The sequence below is a fragment of the Ambystoma mexicanum genome, chromosome 2q (genome assembly GCF_040938575.1).
Source record: "Ambystoma mexicanum isolate Mex_15411 chromosome 2q, UKY_AmexF1_1, whole genome shotgun sequence".
Classification (NCBI taxonomy): domain Eukaryota; kingdom Metazoa; phylum Chordata; class Amphibia; order Caudata; family Ambystomatidae; genus Ambystoma; species Ambystoma mexicanum.
In genome coordinates, this window is record NC_090924.1 from 322,901,504 (window position 1) to 322,921,510 (window position 20,007).

General features: G+C 44.0%; 4 non-coding genes across 4 annotated transcripts; all 4 read right to left on the reverse strand.

The window, feature by feature from the left end:
* Nucleotides 1-1,146: 1,146 nt before the first annotated feature.
* On the reverse strand, nucleotides 1,147-1,253 carry LOC138570608 (U6 spliceosomal RNA). Its single transcript, XR_011303646.1, has one exon. It is a non-coding gene; the product is annotated as a U6 spliceosomal RNA (small nuclear RNA).
* Nucleotides 1,254-6,672: 5,419 nt separating this feature from the next.
* Nucleotides 6,673-6,779, reverse strand: LOC138570609 (U6 spliceosomal RNA). Its single transcript, XR_011303647.1, has one exon. It is a non-coding gene; the product is annotated as a U6 spliceosomal RNA (small nuclear RNA).
* A 5,393-nt stretch (nucleotides 6,780-12,172) lies between these two features.
* LOC138570610 (U6 spliceosomal RNA) lies at nucleotides 12,173-12,279 on the reverse strand. The gene has a single exon (XR_011303648.1). It is a non-coding gene; the product is annotated as a U6 spliceosomal RNA (small nuclear RNA).
* Nucleotides 12,280-17,698: 5,419 nt separating this feature from the next.
* LOC138570611 (U6 spliceosomal RNA) lies at nucleotides 17,699-17,805 on the reverse strand. The gene has a single exon (XR_011303649.1). It is a non-coding gene; the product is annotated as a U6 spliceosomal RNA (small nuclear RNA).
* Between the last annotated feature and the right edge of the window lie 2,202 nt (nucleotides 17,806-20,007).

The following is a 20,007-nucleotide window of genomic DNA, read 5'->3' on the forward strand; positions in this document are numbered from 1 at the left end:
AGTCTTTGCTTTGTGGCCTGTCCGAATATTTCTGTTCTCCAAATTACCTGCTGCTGCCCAGGTGTCAGCTGGTGAGATGGAATGACGTCCCAGGGATGATCCTGGCAGATGATTTGCATAGGCACACCCCCTCTCCCTCTGTCTTAGCCCTGCTTACTCCACAATAGCAAGTATCTGGGGAAAATATAGTGGTCGAGTTAGGGTAGCAGTAACTAGCCAATCTGAGAAAGTAAATCTGGGGCGCTTGGCGACTTGTGGGGAACAACTGCAGAGCTCAGTGCCCAGAACGTTGTGGCACAGGGAGGAGGTCTGTGGGATTTCAGTAACGTAGAGACATGCAACCTGGTCGGGAGTGCTTCAGGTCTTCTTCCTTGCATGTTCCAAGCAACTCAACAAAGCATCAACAAGCTGAGATACCAGCCAATGAGCCCCTTTCCACTTGATTTAAAGCCTAAAATCTTTTCCATGCAAACACATAGCCCCCAAATATCATATTTTCTTTGTTTTTCGCTCTCTCAGTCTCTCTCACTCCCCCTCCCTCCTACCCTCCCTCCTTCCCGCCCTCACTCTTTCTCCCCCCCACAAACCTCCCTTTCCCTCTCACTCTTCCTCTTCCTCTCCCTACCATTCATTTTAAGTTTTCATGCACTGCAGCACATTGTGACAATGGTATTTCACAATGAAACTGTTTGTTGATTTCTTTTTTGATTTCTGTAACTTTCAAACTAAAAGCAGCCAAATCCGGAGTACAACGCTCCGCTCCAATTAAAGATTAAGGCCTAGAAGCAAGTAAAGCTGTAGTTCAGAGCGATGTTTGCAAATAGCACCTTAAAGCAGTTTACGCTGGAGTGCACAACAAGGGGGAAAGTGATAATACTGAGTTTGGTGAAATAGGATAAAAAAAATCAAAAGACGCGTGCCACTTCTAAAAGTGCAAGCCAAGAAATTGAAGGCGACAGGGCTGTTCATTCAGTCAATAGGACTCACAAGTAAAAGGCGCCTGAGGCATTAGTGTTGAATTTGGCTCAAAATGTATTGTGTTGTCGTGTAATATGTATGAACATACAATTTCAATCTTCATTAAAAAAGATGTATTAAAAAAATAAAGCCTTGCAAATTAAGAAAGTTTCTGTCCTGTCATGTGCCAAAAATAGTGAATGCTTTACGAATGTGCGTGCCATCCTTTAGAGCAGGGGCCAATTTAATTTTCCCATTATCATTCCAATATTAGTACATGTGTTGCTGAAGCAAGCGCAAAGGGAGAGTCAATCAAACCATTGATTAGGACCTCCAGTCAAAGGTTTGCCATACCAAATGTCCTTATGTCAGAGGGCAGAAAGTCAAAACACTATTTAGATATCGGGTGGTATGAAATGAAGAGGCAAACAACAGTGAATAAGCATTCCTTGCTGCTGTATTGATCTGGTCCTAAAGGGGTTGGTTTAATGCCAATTATATTTAAAGATTCATGCTCCAGGGTGCTTGCAAAATGACACCAACCCCCTCCCCATCACAATGGCTGGGTGATGCAAGCCTGAGAACATCACAATAGACCCATAGACATGAGAACAACTCTGTACCTCTGAGTGTATGTGGGCCCATGGCTGTATCAAGGACAAGGCAGAACAGGAGGTGGCTTATGGCGCCAGTTCCAGAGGCTGTCCAATTGATCCCTGTAAGCAACAAATGTTGGACCATCCTTTAAGAGATTCTGAGGCTGATTTCAATGTTAACTTTGCTGCTGATTTTAGGATTGGTCAACCTTCGACCCAAATCTAGTTTGCTTGGATAAGCCCTGGAAATCTTTTACAGCTTGTACTGGTGGGAGATGATGTGAGTTTATCAAGAGCAACGGGATATGAGGCATGTGTGCCACAAAAAGCAGTTCTAGGATTTTTTATAAGAAAGCCGCATTAAGAAGGGAAGTTTGGACAACCCTACTGAGAGCAAAAGTATTACACAAAAGGTAAGGGGGTCAGTGGGTCAACCGATAGCACATTTGACTGTGAGTCCGTTTATTGTAAGTCCAAATACTACCAGTTTCGACATTTCCCAGGCTTTTTGTTTAATCTCTTAACAGACCCATTCCTATGTACCTCTGTTTTCATTGTAAGCGAGGGACATACCGTATGCCTTAAACATTCCTGGGCTGCGAAGACTCTATGTAAAAGAAAGAGTAGCAGACAGCTTAATAAATCATCAGCAGGACCCTCTATACCTTCCCCAAAAAACATAAAATGATTTCTCTGCATGTATGTGAGTTGAGCAGCGCAAGTAGTTTGGTTAATGTCAGTGGATAAATGTCACTTTCACACAGCGCAGAACAGAATCACTTGTACAGGCCACTTCTGCAAAAGCATTACCAGTGTAGAAAGCAGTGAAAAGGTGAGGCAGTGTACAGTCACCCCCGACCCTTCACTGCCCTGATCGGCCACGATCGGCCAAGGACCTCTCTATGAGAGCTAAGGGTGGAATTTTTCTGGAGCTCGGTAACTTAGGGAGACATGGCTAAAGGGATCCTCAATCAACAGCCCAGCATTTGCTTTGTGGCCTGTCCGTATATGTCTGTTCTCCAAATTACCTGCCGCAGCCCAGATGTCAGCTGGTGAGATGGAATGCTGTACCAGGCAGGATCCTGGCAGGTGATTTGCATAGGCACATCCCCTCTCCCTCTCTCTTATCCCTGCTTACTCCACAGTAGCAAGTATCTAGGGAAAATACAGTGGTCGAGGTGGGGTATCAGTAACTAGCCACTCTGAGAAAGTAAATCTGGGGCGCTTTGCGACTTGTGGGGAACAACTGCAGAGCTCAGTGCCCAGAACTTTGTGGCACAGGGAGGAGGTCTGTGGGATATCAGTAACTTGGAGACATGCAACCTGGTTGGGAGTGCTTCAGGTCTCCTTCCTTGCATGCTCCAAGCAACTCAACAAAGCATCAACAGACTGAGATACCAGCCACAGAGCCACTTTCCACTTGATTTAAAGCCTAAACTCTTTTCCATGCAAACACATAGTCCCCAAATACCATATATTCTTTGTTTTCTCTCTCTTTATCTCTCTCTACCTCCCTCCCTGCCTCCTGCCTTCCCTCCTGCCCTCTCTCTTTTTCCCCCGCCCCGCTCCCTCTCCCTCTCACTCTTCCTCTTCTCCCTTCCATGCATTTTAAGTTTTCATGCACTGCAGCACATTGTGACAATGGTATTTCACAATGAAACTGTTTGAAAGTTACAGAAATCAAAAAAGAAATCAACCAACTAAAAGCAGCCAAATCCGGAGTACAATGCTCAGCTCCAATTAAAGATTAAGGCCTAGAAGCAAGTAAAGCTGTAGTTCAGAGCGATGTTTGCAAATAGCAGCTTGAAGCAGTTTACGCTGGAGTGCACAACAAGGGGGAAAGAGATAATACTGAGTTTGGTAGAATGGTATCGAAAAACAAAAGAAGCGTGCCACTTCTAAAAGTACAAGTCAAGAAATTGAAGGGGACTGGGCTGTTTATTCAGTCAATAGGACTCACAAGTAAAAGGCTTCAGAGGCATTAGTGTTGAATTTGGCGCAAAATGTATTGTGTTGTCGTGTAATATGCATGAACATACAATTTCAATCTTCATTAAAAAAGATGTATTAAAAAATAAAGACTTGCAAATTAAGAAAGTTTCTGTCCTGTCATGTGCCAACAATAGTGAATGCTTTAAAAATGTGCGTGTCATCCTTTAGAGCAGGAACCAATTCCATTTTCCCATTATCATTCCAATATTAGTACATGTGTTGCTGAGGCACATAGGAATGGATCTGTTAAGAAATTAAACAAACACCTGGAAAAATGTTGAAACAGGTAGAATTTGGACTTACAATAAACTGACTCACCGTCAGATGTGCCATCCCTTGACCCACTGACCCCCTTACCTTTTGTGTAATCCTTTTGCTCTCAGCAGGGTTTTCCAAAGTTCCTTACTTAAAGAGGCTTTCTTATAAAAAAAAAATCCAAGACCTGTTTTTTATGGCCCACATGCCTCATATCCCGTTGCTCCCGATAAACTCACATCATCTCCCACCAATACAAGCTGTAAAAGATGTCAAGTGCATAGCCAAGAAAACTAGACATGGGTCAAAGGTTGAGCAATCCTTAAATCAGCAGCAAAAATAACATTGAAATCAGCCTCAGAATCTCTTAAAGGATGGGCCAACATTGATTGCTTGCAGGGCGCAATCGGGCAGCCTCTGGTGCTGATGCCTTAAGGCAAGCGCAAAGGGAGAGCCAACCAAACCATTGATTAGGACCTCTGGACTTTCTGCCCTTTGACATAAGGACATTTGATATGGCAAACGTTTGACCAAACACAATTTAGATGTTGGATGGTATGAAATTAAGAGGCAAAAAGCAATACACCAGCATTCTTTGCTGCTGTACTGATCTGGTCCTAAATGGTTTGGTTTAATGCCAATTATATTTAAAGATAAAAAGATTCATGCTCCAGGATGCTTGCAAATTGACACCCCCTCCCCATCACGATGGCTGGGTGAGGCACGTGTGAGAGCATCGCAGCAGACGCATAGACATGAGAAACACTCTGTACCTCTGAGTGTATGTGGGCCCATGGCTGGATCAAGGACAAGGCAACAACAGGAGATGGTTTAAGGTGTCAGCACCCATGCTGCCCCATCGCGCGCTGCAAGCATCAGATGTTGGACCATCCTTTAAGAGATTCTGAGGCTAATTTCAATGTTAACTTTGCTGCTGATTTAAGGATTGCTCAACCTTCGACCCACGTCTAGTTTGCTTGGCTAAACCCTGAAAATCTTTTACAGCTTGTATTGGTGGGAGATGATGTGAGTTTATCAAGAGCAATGGGATATGAGGCATGTGCGCCACAAAATGCTGGTCTAGGATCTTTTATATGAAAGCCACTTTGGAAAACCCTAGTGAGAGCAAAAGGATTACACAAAGGAAAGGGAGTCAGTGGATCAAGGGATAGCACATCTGACTGTGAGTCCGTTAATTGTAAGTCCAAATCCTACCCGTTTCGACATTTTTCCAGGCTTTTTGTTTAATTTCTTAACAGATCCATTCCTATGTACCTCTGTGTTTTCAACAGAGTTTTCATTGTAAGGGAGGGACATACAGTATGCCTTAAACATTCCTGGGCTGCGAAGACTCTATGTAAAAGCAAGAGTAGAGTACAGCTTAATAAATAATCAGCAGGACACTCTAGACCTTCCCCAAAAAACATAACATTATTTCTCTGCATGTATGTGCGTTGAACAGCGCCAGTAGTTTGGTTAATGTCAGTGGATAAATGTCACTTTCCCACAGCGCAGAACAAAATCACTTGTACAGGCCGCTTCTGCAAAAGCATTACCGCTGTAGAAAGCAGTGAAAAGGTGAGGCAGTGTGCAGTCACCCCTGACCCTTCACTGCCCTGATCGGCCACGATCGGCCAAGGACCACTCTATGAGAGCTGAGGGTGGAGTTTTTCTGGACCTCGGTAACTTAGGGAGACATGGCTAAAGGGATCCTCAATCAACGGCCCAGTCTTTGCTTTGTGGCCTGTCCGAATATTTCTGTTCTCCAAATTACCTGCTGCTGCCCAGGTGTCAGCTGGTGAGATGGAATGACGTCCCAGGGATGATCCTGGCAGATGATTTGCATAGGCACACCCCCTCTCCCTCTGTCTTAGCCCTGCTTACTCCACAATAGCAAGTATCTGGGGAAAATATAGTGGTCGAGTTAGGGTAGCAGTAACTAGCCAATCTGAGAAAGTAAATCTGGGGCGCTTGGCGACTTGTGGGGAACAACTGCAGAGCTCAGTGCCCAGAACGTTGTGGCACAGGGAGGAGGTCTGTGGGATTTCAGTAACGTAGAGACATGCAACCTGGTCGGGAGTGCTTCAGGTCTTCTTCCTTGCATGTTCCAAGCAACTCAACAAAGCATCAACAGGCTGAGATACCAGCCAATGAGCCCCTTTCCACTTGATTTAAAGCCTAAAATCTTTTCCATGCAAACACATAGCCCCCAAATATCATATTTTCTTTGTTTTCTCTCTCTCAGTCTCTCTCACTCCCCCTCCCTCCTACCCTCCCTCCTTCCCGCCCTCACTCTTTCTCCCCCCCACAAACCTCCCTTTCCCTCTCACTCTTCCTCTTCCTCTCCCTACCATTCATTTTAAGTTTTCATGCACTGCAGCACATTGTGACAATGGTATTTCACAATGAAACTGTTTGTTGATTTCTTTTTTGATTTCTGTAACTTTCAAACTAAAAGCAGCCAAATCCGGAGTACAACGCTCCGCTCCAATTAAAGATTAAGGCCTAGAAGCAAGTAAAGCTGTAGTTCAGAGCGATGTTTGCAAATAGCACCTTAAAGCAGTTTACGCTGGAGTGCACAACAAGGGGGAAAGTGATAATACTGAGTTTGGTAAAATAGGATAAAAAAAATCAAAAGACGCGTGCCACTTCTAAAAGTGCAAGCCAAGAAATTGAAGGCGACAGGGCTGTTCATTCAGTCAATAGGACTCACAAGTAAAAGGCGCCTGTGGCATTAGTGTTGAATTTGGCTCAAAATGTATTGTGTTGTCGTGTAATATGTATGAACATACAATTTCAATCTTCATTAAAAAAGATGTATTAAAAAAATAAAGCCTTGCAAATTAAGAAAGTTTCTGTCCTGTCATGTGCCAAAAATAGTGAATGCTTTACGAATGTGCGTGCCATCCTTTAGAGCAGGGGCCAATTTAATTTTCCCATTATCATTCCAATATTAGTACATGTGTTGCTGAAGCAAGCGCAAAGGGAGAGTCAATCAAACCATTGATTAGGACCTCCAGTCAAAGGTTTGCCATACCAAATGTCCTTATGTCAGAGGGCAGAAAGTCAAAACACCATTTAGATATCGGGTGGTATGAAATGAAGAGGCAAACAACAGTGAATAAGCATTCCTTGCTGCTGTATTGATCTGGTCCTAAAGGGGTTAGTTTAATGCCAATTATATTTAAAGATTCATGTTCCAGGGTGCTTGCAACATGACACCAACCCCCTCCCCATCACAATGGCTGGGTGATGCAAGCCTGAGAACATCACAATAGACCCATAGACATGAGAACAACTCTGTACCTCTGAGTGTATGTGGGCCCATGGCTGTATCAAGGACAAGGCAGAACAGGAGGTGGCTTATGGCGCCAGTTCCAGAGGCTGTCCAATTGATCCCTGTAAGCAACAAATGTTGGACCATCCTTTAAGAGATTCTGAGGCTGATTTCAATGTTAACTTTGCTGCTGATTTTAGGATTGGTCAACCTTCGACCCAAATCTAGTTTGCTTGGATAAGCCCTGGAAATCTTTTACAGCTTGTACTGGTGGGAGATGATGTGAGTTTATCAAGAGCAACGGGATATGAGGCATGTGTGCCACAAAAAGCAGTTCTAGGATTTTTTATAAGAAAGCCGCTTTAAGAAGGGAAGTTTGGACAACCCTACTGAGAGCAAAAGTATTACACAAAAGGTAAGGGGGTCAGTGGGTCAACCGATAGCACATTTGACTGTGAGTCCGTTTATTGTAAGTCCAAATACTACCAGTTTCGACATTTCCCAGGCTTTTTGTTTAATCTCTTAACAGACCCATTCCTATGTACCTCTGTTTTCATTGTAAGCGAGGGACATACCGTATGCCTTAAACATTCCTGGGCTGCGAAGACTCTATGTAAAAGAAAGAGTAGCAGACAGCTTAATAAATCATCAGCAGGACCCTCTATACCTTCCCCAAAAAACATAAAATGATTTCTCTGCATGTATGTGAGTTGAGCAGCGCAAGTAGTTTGGCTAATGTCAGTGGTTAAATGTCACTTTCACACAGCGCAGAACAGAATCACTTGTACAGGCCACTTCTGCAAAAGCATTACCAGTGTAGAAAGCAGTGAAAAGGTGAGGCAGTGTACAGTCACCCCCGACCCTTCACTGCCCTGATCGGCCACGATCGGCCAAGGACCTCTCTATGAGAGCTAAGGGTGGAATTTTTCTGGAGCTCGGTAACTTAGGGAGACATGGCTAAAGGGATCCTCAATCAACAGCCCAGCATTTGCTTTGTGGCCTGCCCGTATATGTCTGTTCTCCAAATTACCTGCCGCAGCCCAGGCGTCAGCTGGTGAGATGGAATGACCTACCAGGCAGGATCCTGGCAGGTGATTTGCATAGGCACATCCCCTCTCCCTCTCTCTTAGCCCTGCTTACTCCACAGTAGCAAGTATCTAGGGAAAATACAGTGGTCGAGGTGGGGTATCAGTAACTAGCCACTCTGAGAAAGTAAATCTGGGGCGCTTCGCGACTTGTGGGGAACAACTGCAGAGCTCCGTGCCCAGAACTTTGTGGCACAGGGAGGAGGTCTGTGGGATATCAGTAACTTGGAGACATGCAACCTGGTTGGGAGTGCTTCAGGTCTCCTTCATTGCATGCTCCAAGCAACTCAACAAAGCATCAACAGACTGAGATACCAGCCACAGAGCCACTTTCCACTTGATTTAAAGCCTAAAATCTTTTCCATGCAAACACATAGTCCCCAAATACCATATTTTCTTTGTTTTCTCTCTCTTTATCTCTCTCTACCTCCCTCCCTCCCTCCTGCCCTCTCTCTTTTTCCCCCGCCCCGCTCCCTCTCACTCTTCCTCTTCTCCCTTCCATTCATTTTAAGTTTTCATGCACTGCAGCACATTGTGACAATGGTATTTCACAATGAAACTGTTTGAAAGTTACAGAAATCAAAAAAGAAATCAACCAACTAAAAGCAGCCAAATCCGGAATACAATGCTCAGTTCCAATTAAAGATTAAGGCCTAGAAGCAAGTAAAGCTGTAGTTCAGAGAGATGTTTGCAAATAGCACCTTGAAGCAGTTTACGCTGGAGTGCACAACAAGGGGGAAAGAGATAATACTGAGTTTGGTAGAATGGTATCGAAAAACAAAAGAAGCGTGCCACTTCTAAAAGTACAAGTCAAGAAATTGAAGGGGACTGGGCTGTTTATTCAGTCAATAGGACTCACAAGTAAAAGGCTTCAGAGGCATTAGTGTTGAATTTGGCGCAAAATGTATTGTGTTGTCGTGTAATATGCATGAACATACAATTTCAATCTTCATTAAAAAAGATGTATTAAAAAATAAAGACTTGCAAATTAAGAAAGTTTCTGTCCTGTCATGTGCCAACAATAGTGAATGCTTTAAAAATGTGCGTGTCATCCTTTAGAGCAGGAACCAATTCCATTTTCCCATTATCATTCCAATATTAGTACATGTGTTGCTGAGGCACATAGGAATGGATCTGTTAAGAAATTAAACAAACACCTGGAAAAATGTTGAAACAGGTAGAATTTGGATTACAATAAACTGACTCACCGTCAGATGTGCCATCCCTTGACCCACTGACCCCCTTACCTTTTGTGTAATCCTTTTGCTCTCAGCAGGGTTTTCCAAAGTTCCTTACTTAAAGAGGCTTTCTTATAAAAAAAATCCAAGACCTGTTTTTTATGGCCCACATGCCTCATATCCCGTTGCTCCCGATAAACTCACATCATCTCCCACCAATACAAGCTGTAAAAGATGTCAAGTGCATAGCCAAGAAAACTAGACGTGGGTCAAAGGTTGAGCAATCCTTAAATCAGCAGCAAAAATAACATTGAAATCAGCCTCAGAATCTCTTAAAGGATGGGCCAACATTGATTGCTTGCAGGGCGCAATCGGGCAGCCTCTGGTGCTGACGCCTTAAGGCAAGCGCAAAGGGAGAGCCAACCAAACCATTGATTAGGACCTCTGGACTTTCTGCCCTTTGACATAAGGACATTTGATATGGCAAACGTTTGACCAAACACAATTTAGATGTTGGATGGTATGAAATTAAGAGGCAAACAGCAATACACCAGCATTCTTTGCTGCTGTACTGATCTGGTCCTAAATGGTTTGGTTTAATGCCAATTATATTTAAAGATAAAAAGATTCATGCTCCAGGATGCTTGTAAATTGACACCCCCTCCCCATCACGATGGCTGGGTGAGGCACGCGTGAGAGCATCGCAGCAGACGCATAGACATGAGAAACACTCTGTACCTCTGAGTGTATGTGGGCCCATGGCTGGATCAAGGCAACAACAGGAGATGGTTTAAGGTGTCAGCACCCAGGCTGCCCCATCGCGCGCTGCAAGCATCAGATGTTGGACCATCCTTTAAGAGATTCTGAGGCTAATTTCAATGTTAACTTTGCTGCTGATTTAAGGATTGCTCAACCTTCGACCCACGTCTAGTTTGCTTGGCTAAACCCTGAAAATCTTTTACAGCTTGTATTGGTGGGAGATGATGTGAGTTTATCAAGAGCAATGGGATATGAGGCATGTGCGCCACAAAATGCTGGTCTAGGATCTTTTATATGAAAGCCACTTTGGAAAACCCTAGTGAGAGCAAAAGGATTACACAAAGGAAAGGGAGTCAGTGGATCAAGGGATAGCACATCTGACTGTGAGTCCGTTAATTGTAAGTCCAAATCCTACCCGTTTCGACATTTTTCCAGGCTTTTTGTTTCATTTCTTAACAGATCCATTCCTATGTACCTCTGTGTTTTCAACAGAGTTTTCATTGTAAGGGAGGGACATACAGTATGCCTTAAACATTCCTGGGCTGCGAAGACTCTATGTAAAAGCAAGAGTAGAGTACAGCTTAATAAATAATCAGCAGGACACTCTAGACCTTCCCCAAAAAACATAACATTATTTCTCTGCATGTATGTGCGTTGAACAGCGCAAGTAGTTTGGTTAATGTCAGTGGATAAATGTCACTTTCCCACAGCGCAGAACAAAATCACTTGTACAGGCCGCTTCTGCAAAAGCATTACCGCTGTAGAAAGCAGTGAAAAGGTGAGGCAGTGTGCAGTCACCCCTGACCCTTCACTGCCCTGATCGGCCACGATCGGCCAAGGACCTCTCTATGAGAGCTGAGGGTGGAGTTTTTCTGGACCTCGGTAACTTAGGGAGATATGGCTAAAGGGATCCTCAATCAACGGCCCAGTCTTTGCTTTGTGGCCTGTCCGAATATTTCTGTTCTCCAAATTACCTGCTGCTGCCCAGGTGTCAGCTGGTGAGATGGAATGACGTCCCAGGGATGATCCTGGCAGATGATTTGCATAGGCACACCCCCTCTCCCTCTGTCTTAGCCCTGCTTACTCCACAATAGCAAGTATCTGGGGAAAATATAGTGGTCGAGTTAGGGTAGCAGTAACTAGCCAATCTGAGAAAGTAAATCTGGGGCGCTTGGCGACTTGTGGGGAACAACTGCAGAGCTCAGTGCCCAGAACGTTGTGGCACAGGGAGGAGGTCTGTGGGATTTCAGTAACGTAGAGACATGCAACCTGGTCGGGAGTGCTTCAGGTCTTCTTCCTTGCATGTTCCAAGCAACTCAACAAAGCATCAACAAGCTGAGATACCAGCCAATGAGCCCCTTTCCACTTGATTTAAAGCCTAAAATCTTTTCCATGCAAACACATAGCCCCCAAATATCATATTTTCTTTGTTTTTCGCTCTCTCAGTCTCTCTCACTCCCCCTCCCTCCTACCCTCCCTCCTTCCCGCCCTCACTCTTTCTCCCCCCCACAAACCTCCCTTTCCCTCTCACTCTTCCTCTTCCTCTCCCTACCATTCATTTTAAGTTTTCATGCACTGCAGCACATTGTGACAATGGTATTTCACAATGAAACTGTTTGTTGATTTCTTTTTTGATTTCTGTAACTTTCAAACTAAAAGCAGCCAAATCCGGAGTACAACGCTCCGCTCCAATTAAAGATTAAGGCCTAGAAGCAAGTAAAGCTGTAGTTCAGAGCGATGTTTGCAAATAGCACCTTAAAGCAGTTTACGCTGGAGTGCACAACAAGGGGGAAAGTGATAATACTGAGTTTGGTGAAATAGGATAAAAAAAATCAAAAGACGCGTGCCACTTCTAAAAGTGCAAGCCAAGAAATTGAAGGCGACAGGGCTGTTCATTCAGTCAATAGGACTCACAAGTAAAAGGCGCCTGAGGCATTAGTGTTGAATTTGGCTCAAAATGTATTGTGTTGTCGTGTAATATGTATGAACATACAATTTCAATCTTCATTAAAAAAGATGTATTAAAAAAATAAAGCCTTGCAAATTAAGAAAGTTTCTGTCCTGTCATGTGCCAAAAATAGTGAATGCTTTACGAATGTGCGTGCCATCCTTTAGAGCAGGGGCCAATTTAATTTTCCCATTATCATTCCAATATTAGTACATGTGTTGCTGAAGCAAGCGCAAAGGGAGAGTCAATCAAACCATTGATTAGGACCTCCAGTCAAAGGTTTGCCATACCAAATGTCCTTATGTCAGAGGGCAGAAAGTCAAAACACTATTTAGATATCGGGTGGTATGAAATGAAGAGGCAAACAACAGTGAATAAGCATTCCTTGCTGCTGTATTGATCTGGTCCTAAAGGGGTTGGTTTAATGCCAATTATATTTAAAGATTCATGCTCCAGGGTGCTTGCAAAATGACACCAACCCCCTCCCCATCACAATGGCTGGGTGATGCAAGCCTGAGAACATCACAATAGACCCATAGACATGAGAACAACTCTGTACCTCTGAGTGTATGTGGGCCCATGGCTGTATCAAGGACAAGGCAGAACAGGAGGTGGCTTATGGCGCCAGTTCCAGAGGCTGTCCAATTGATCCCTGTAAGCAACAAATGTTGGACCATCCTTTAAGAGATTCTGAGGCTGATTTCAATGTTAACTTTGCTGCTGATTTTAGGATTGGTCAACCTTCGACCCAAATCTAGTTTGCTTGGATAAGCCCTGGAAATCTTTTACAGCTTGTACTGGTGGGAGATGATGTGAGTTTATCAAGAGCAACGGGATATGAGGCATGTGTGCCACAAAAAGCAGTTCTAGGATTTTTTATAAGAAAGCCGCATTAAGAAGGGAAGTTTGGACAACCCTACTGAGAGCAAAAGTATTACACAAAAGGTAAGGGGGTCAGTGGGTCAACCGATAGCACATTTGACTGTGAGTCCGTTTATTGTAAGTCCAAATACTACCAGTTTCGACATTTCCCAGGCTTTTTGTTTAATCTCTTAACAGACCCATTCCTATGTACCTCTGTTTTCATTGTAAGCGAGGGACATACCGTATGCCTTAAACATTCCTGGGCTGCGAAGACTCTATGTAAAAGAAAGAGTAGCAGACAGCTTAATAAATCATCAGCAGGACCCTCTATACCTTCCCCAAAAAACATAAAATGATTTCTCTGCATGTATGTGAGTTGAGCAGCGCATGTAGTTTGGTTAATGTCAGTGGATAAATGTCACTTTCACACAGCGCAGAACAGAATCACTTGTACAGGCCACTTCTGCAAAAGCATTACCAGTGTAGAAAGCAGTGAAAAGGTGAGGCAGTGTACAGTCACCCCCGACCCTTCACTGCCCTGATCGGCCACGATCGGCCAAGGACCTCTCTATGAGAGCTAAGGGTGGAATTTTTCTGGAGCTCGGTAACTTAGGGAGACATGGCTAAAGGGATCCTCAATCAACAGCCCAGCATTTGCTTTGTGGCCTGTCCGTATATGTCTGTTCTCCAAATTACCTGCCGCAGCCCAGATGTCAGCTGGTGAGATGGAATGCTGTACCAGGCAGGATCCTGGCAGGTGATTTGCATAGGCACATCCCCTCTCCCTCTCTCTTATCCCTGCTTACTCCACAGTAGCAAGTATCTAGGGAAAATACAGTGGTCGAGGTGGGGTATCAGTAACTAGCCACTCTGAGAAAGTAAATCTGGGGCGCTTTGCGACTTGTGGGGAACAACTGCAGAGCTCAGTGCCCAGAACTTTGTGGCACAGGGAGGAGGTCTGTGGGATATCAGTAACTTGGAGACATGCAACCTGGTTGGGAGTGCTTCAGGTCTCCTTCCTTGCATGCTCCAAGCAACTCAACAAAGCATCAACAGACTGAGATACCAGCCACAGAGCCACTTTCCACTTGATTTAAAGCCTAAACTCTTTTCCATGCAAACACATAGTCCCCAAATACCATATATTCTTTGTTTTCTCTCTCTTTATCTCTCTCTACCTCCCTCCCTGCCTCCTGCCTTCCCTCCTGCCCTCTCTCTTTTTCCCCCGCCCCGCTCCCTCTCCCTCTCACTCTTCCTCTTCTCCCTTCCATGCATTTTAAGTTTTCATGCACTGCAGCACATTGTGACAATGGTATTTCACAATGAAACTGTTTGAAAGTTACAGAAATCAAAAAAGAAATCAACCAACTAAAAGCAGCCAAATCCGGAGTACAATGCTCAGCTCCAATTAAAGATTAAGGCCTAGAAGCAAGTAAAGCTGTAGTTCAGAGCGATGTTTGCAAATAGCAGCTTGAAGCAGTTTACGCTGGAGTGCACAACAAGGGGGAAAGAGATAATACTGAGTTTGGTAGAATGGTATCGAAAAACAAAAGAAGCGTGCCACTTCTAAAAGTACAAGTCAAGAAATTGAAGGGGACTGGGCTGTTTATTCAGTCAATAGGACTCACAAGTAAAAGGCTTCAGAGGCATTAGTGTTGAATTTGGCGCAAAATGTATTGTGTTGTCGTGTAATATGCATGAACATACAATTTCAATCTTCATTAAAAAAGATGTATTAAAAAATAAAGACTTGCAAATTAAGAAAGTTTCTGTCCTGTCATGTGCCAACAATAGTGAATGCTTTAAAAATGTGCGTGTCATCCTTTAGAGCAGGAACCAATTCCATTTTCCCATTATCATTCCAATATTAGTACATGTGTTGCTGAGGCACATAGGAATGGATCTGTTAAGAAATTAAACAAACACCTGGAAAAATGTTGAAACAGGTAGAATTTGGACTTACAATAAACTGACTCACCGTCAGATGTGCCATCCCTTGACCCACTGACCCCCTTACCTTTTGTGTAATCCTTTTGCTCTCAGCAGGGTTTTCCAAAGTTCCTTACTTAAAGAGGCTTTCTTATAAAAAAAAAATCCAAGACCTGTTTTTTATGGCCCACATGCCTCATATCCCGTTGCTCCCGATAAACTCACATCATCTCCCACCAATACAAGCTGTAAAAGATGTCAAGTGCATAGCCAAGAAAACTAGACATGGGTCAAAGGTTGAGCAATCCTTAAATCAGCAGCAAAAATAACATTGAAATCAGCCTCAGAATCTCTTAAAGGATGGGCCAACATTGATTGCTTGCAGGGCGCAATCGGGCAGCCTCTGGTGCTGATGCCTTAAGGCAAGCGCAAAGGGAGAGCCAACCAAACCATTGATTAGGACCTCTGGACTTTCTGCCCTTTGACATAAGGACATTTGATATGGCAAACGTTTGACCAAACACAATTTAGATGTTGGATGGTATGAAATTAAGAGGCAAAAAGCAATACACCAGCATTCTTTGCTGCTGTACTGATCTGGTCCTAAATGGTTTGGTTTAATGCCAATTATATTTAAAGATAAAAAGATTCATGCTCCAGGATGCTTGCAAATTGACACCCCCTCCCCATCACGATGGCTGGGTGAGGCACGTGTGAGAGCATCGCAGCAGACGCATAGACATGAGAAACACTCTGTACCTCTGAGTGTATGTGGGCCCATGGCTGGATCAAGGACAAGGCAACAACAGGAGATGGTTTAAGGTGTCAGCACCCATGCTGCCCCATCGCGCGCTGCAAGCATCAGATGTTGGACCATCCTTTAAGAGATTCTGAGGCTAATTTCAATGTTAACTTTGCTGCTGATTTAAGGATTGCTCAACCTTCGACCCACGTCTAGTTTGCTTGGCTAAACCCTGAAAATCTTTTACAGCTTGTATTGGTGGGAGATGATGTGAGTTTATCAAGAGCAATGGGATATGAGGCATGTGCGCCACAAAATGCTGGTCTAGGATCTTTTATATGAAAGCCACTTTGGAAAACCCTAGTGAGAGCAAAAGGATTACACAAAGGAAAGGGAGTCAGTGGATCAAGGGATAGCACATCTGACTGTGAGTCCGTTAATTGTAAGTCCAAATCCTACCCGTTTCGACATTTTTCCAGGCTTTTTGTTTAATTTCTTAACAGATCCATTCCTATGTACCTCTGTGTTTTCAACAGAGTTTTCATTGTAAGGGAGGGACATACAGTATGCCTTAAACATTCCTGGGCTGCGAAGACTCTATGTAAAAGCAAGAGTAGAGTACAGCTTAATAAATAATCAGCAGGACACTCTAGACCTTCCCCAAAAAACATAACATTATTTCTCTGCATGTATGTGCGTTGAACAGCGCCAGTAGTTTGGTTAATGTCAGTGGATAAATGTCACTTTCCCACAGCGCAGAACAAAATCACTTGTACAGGCCGCTTCTGCAAAAGCATTACCGCTGTAGAAAGCAGTGAAAAGGTGAGGCAGTGTGCAGTCACCCCTGACCCTTCACTGCCCTGATCGGCCACGATCGGCCAAGGACCACTCTATGAGAGCTGAGGGTGGAGTTTTTCTGGACCTCGGTAACTTAGGGAGACATGGCTAAAGGGATCCTCAATCAACGGCCCAGTCTTTGCTTTGTGGCCTGTCCGAATATTTCTGTTCTCCAAATTACCTGCTGCTGCCCAGGTGTCAGCTGGTGAGATGGAATGACGTCCCAGGGATGATCCTGGCAGATGATTTGCATAGGCACACCCCCTCTCCCTCTGTCTTAGCCCTGCTTACTCCACAATAGCAAGTATCTGGGGAAAATATAGTGGTCGAGTTAGGGTAGCAGTAACTAGCCAATCTGAGAAAGTAAATCTGGGGCGCTTGGCGACTTGTGGGGAACAACTGCAGAGCTCAGTGCCCAGAACGTTGTGGCACAGGGAGGAGGTCTGTGGGATTTCAGTAACGTAGAGACATGCAACCTGGTCGGGAGTGCTTCAGGTCTTCTTCCTTGCATGTTCCAAGCAACTCAACAAAGCATCAACAGGCTGAGATACCAGCCAATGAGCCCCTTTCCACTTGATTTAAAGCCTAAAATCTTTTCCATGCAAACACATAGCCCCCAAATATCATATTTTCTTTGTTTTCTCTCTCTCAGTCTCTCTCACTCCCCCTCCCTCCTACCCTCCCTCCTTCCCGCCCTCACTCTTTCTCCCCCCCACAAACCTCCCTTTCCCTCTCACTCTTCCTCTTCCTCTCCCTACCATTCATTTTAAGTTTTCATGCACTGCAGCACATTGTGACAATGGTATTTCACAATGAAACTGTTTGTTGATTTCTTTTTTGATTTCTGTAACTTTCAAACTAAAAGCAGCCAAATCCGGAGTACAACGCTCCGCTCCAATTAAAGATTAAGGCCTAGAAGCAAGTAAAGCTGTAGTTCAGAGCGATGTTTGCAAATAGCACCTTAAAGCAGTTTACGCTGGAGTGCACAACAAGGGGGAAAGTGATAATACTGAGTTTGGTAAAATAGGATAAAAAAAATCAAAAGACGCGTGCCACTTCTAAAAGTGCAAGCCAAGAAATTGAAGGCGACAGGGCTGTTCATTCAGTCAATAGGACTCACAAGTAAAAGGCGCCTGTGGCATTAGTGTTGAATTTGGCTCAAAATGTATTGTGTTGTCGTGTAATATGTATGAACATACAATTTCAATCTTCATTAAAAAAGATGTATTAAAAAAATAAAGCCTTGCAAATTAAGAAAGTTTCTGTCCTGTCATGTGCCAAAAATAGTGAATGCTTTACGAATGTGCGTGCCATCCTTTAGAGCAGGGGCCAATTTAATTTTCCCATTATCATTCCAATATTAGTACATGTGTTGCTGAAGCAAGCGCAAAGGGAGAGTCAATCAAACCATTGATTAGGACCTCCAGTCAAAGGTTTGCCATACCAAATGTCCTTATGTCAGAGGGCAGAAAGTCAAAACACCATTTAGATATCGGGTGGTATGAAATGAAGAGGCAAACAACAGTGAATAAGCATTCCTTGCTGCTGTATTGATCTGGTCCTAAAGGGGTTAGTTTAATGCCAATTATATTTAAAGATTCATGTTCCAGGGTGCTTGCAACATGACACCAACCCCCTCCCCATCACAATGGCTGGGTGATGCAAGCCTGAGAACATCACAATAGACCCATAGACATGAGAACAACTCTGTACCTCTGAGTGTATGTGGGCCCATGGCTGTATCAAGGACAAGGCAGAACAGGAGGTGGCTTATGGCGCCAGTTCCAGAGGCTGTCCAATTGATCCCTGTAAGCAACAAATGTTGGACCATCCTTTAAGAGATTCTGAGGCTGATTTCAATGTTAACTTTGCTGCTGATTTTAGGATTGGTCAACCTTCGACCCAAATCTAGTTTGCTTGGATAAGCCCTGGAAATCTTTTACAGCTTGTACTGGTGGGAGATGATGTGAGTTTATCAAGAGCAACGGGATATGAGGCATGTGTGCCACAAAAAGCAGTTCTAGGATTTTTTATAAGAAAGCCGCTTTAAGAAGGGAAGTTTGGACAACCCTACTGAGAGCAAAAGTATTACACAAAAGGTAAGGGGGTCAGTGGGTCAACCGATAGCACATTTGACTGTGAGTCCGTTTATTGTAAGTCCAAATACTACCAGTTTCGACATTTCCCAGGCTTTTTGTTTAATCTCTTAACAGACCCATTCCTATGTACCTCTGTTTTCATTGTAAGCGAGGGACATACCGTATGCCTTAAACATTCCTGGGCTGCGAAGACTCTATGTAAAAGAAAGAGTAGCAGACAGCTTAATAAATCATCAGCAGGACCCTCTATACCTTCCCCAAAAAACATAAAATGATTTCTCTGCATGTATGTGAGTTGAGCAGCGCAAGTAGTTTGGTTAATGTCAGTGGTTAAATGTCACTTTCACACAGCGCAGAACAGAATCACTTGTACAGGCCACTTCTGCAAAAGCATTACCAGTGTAGAAAGCAGTGAAAAGGTGAGGCAGTGTACAGTCACCCCCGACCCTTCACTGCCCTGATCGGCCACGATCGGCCAAGGACCTCTCTATGAGAGCTAAGGGTGGAATTTTTCTGGAGCTCGGTAACTTAGGGAGACATGGCTAAAGGGATCCTCAATCAACAGCCCAGCATTTGCTTTGTGGCCTGCCCGTATATGTCTGTTCTCCAAATTACCTGCCGCAGCCCAGGCGTCAGCTGGTGAGATGGAATGACCTACCAGGCAGGATCCTGGCAGGTGATTTGCATAGGCACATCCCCTCTCCCTCTCTCTTAGCCCTGCTTACTCCACAGTAGCAAGTATCTAGGGAAAATACAGTGGTCGAGGTGGGGTATCAGTAACTAGCCACTCTGAGAAAGTAAATCTGGGGCGCTTCGCGACTTGTGGGGAACAACTGCAGAGCTCCGTGCCCAGAACTTTGTGGCACAGGGAGGAGGTCTGTGGGATATCAGTAACTTGGAGACATGCAACCTGGTTGGGAGTGCTTCAGGTCTCCTTCATTGCATGCTCCAAGCAACTCAACAAAGCATCAACAGACTGAGATACCAGCCACAGAGCCACTTTCCACTTGATTTAAAGCCTAAAATCTTTTCCATGCAAACACATAGTCCCCAAATACCATATTTTCTTTGTTTTCTCTCTCTTTATCTCTCTCTACCTCCCTCCCTCCCTCCTGCCCTCTCTCTTTTTCCCCCGCCCCGCTCCCTCTCACTCTTCCTCTTCTCCCTTCCATTCATTTTAAGTTTTCATGCACTGCAGCACATTGTGACAATGGTATTTCACAATGAAACTGTTTGAAAGTTACAGAAATCAAAAAAGAAATCAACCAACTAAAAGCAGCCAAATCCGGAATACAATGCTCAGTTCCAATTAAAGATTAAGGCCTAGAAGCAAGTAAAGCTGTAGTTCAGAGAGATGTTTGCAAATAGCACCTTGAAGCAGTTTACGCTGGAGTGCACAACAAGGGGGAAAGAGATAATACTGAGTTTGGTAGAATGGGATAAAAAAACAAAAGAAGCGTGCCACTTCTAAAAGTACAAGTCAAGAAAT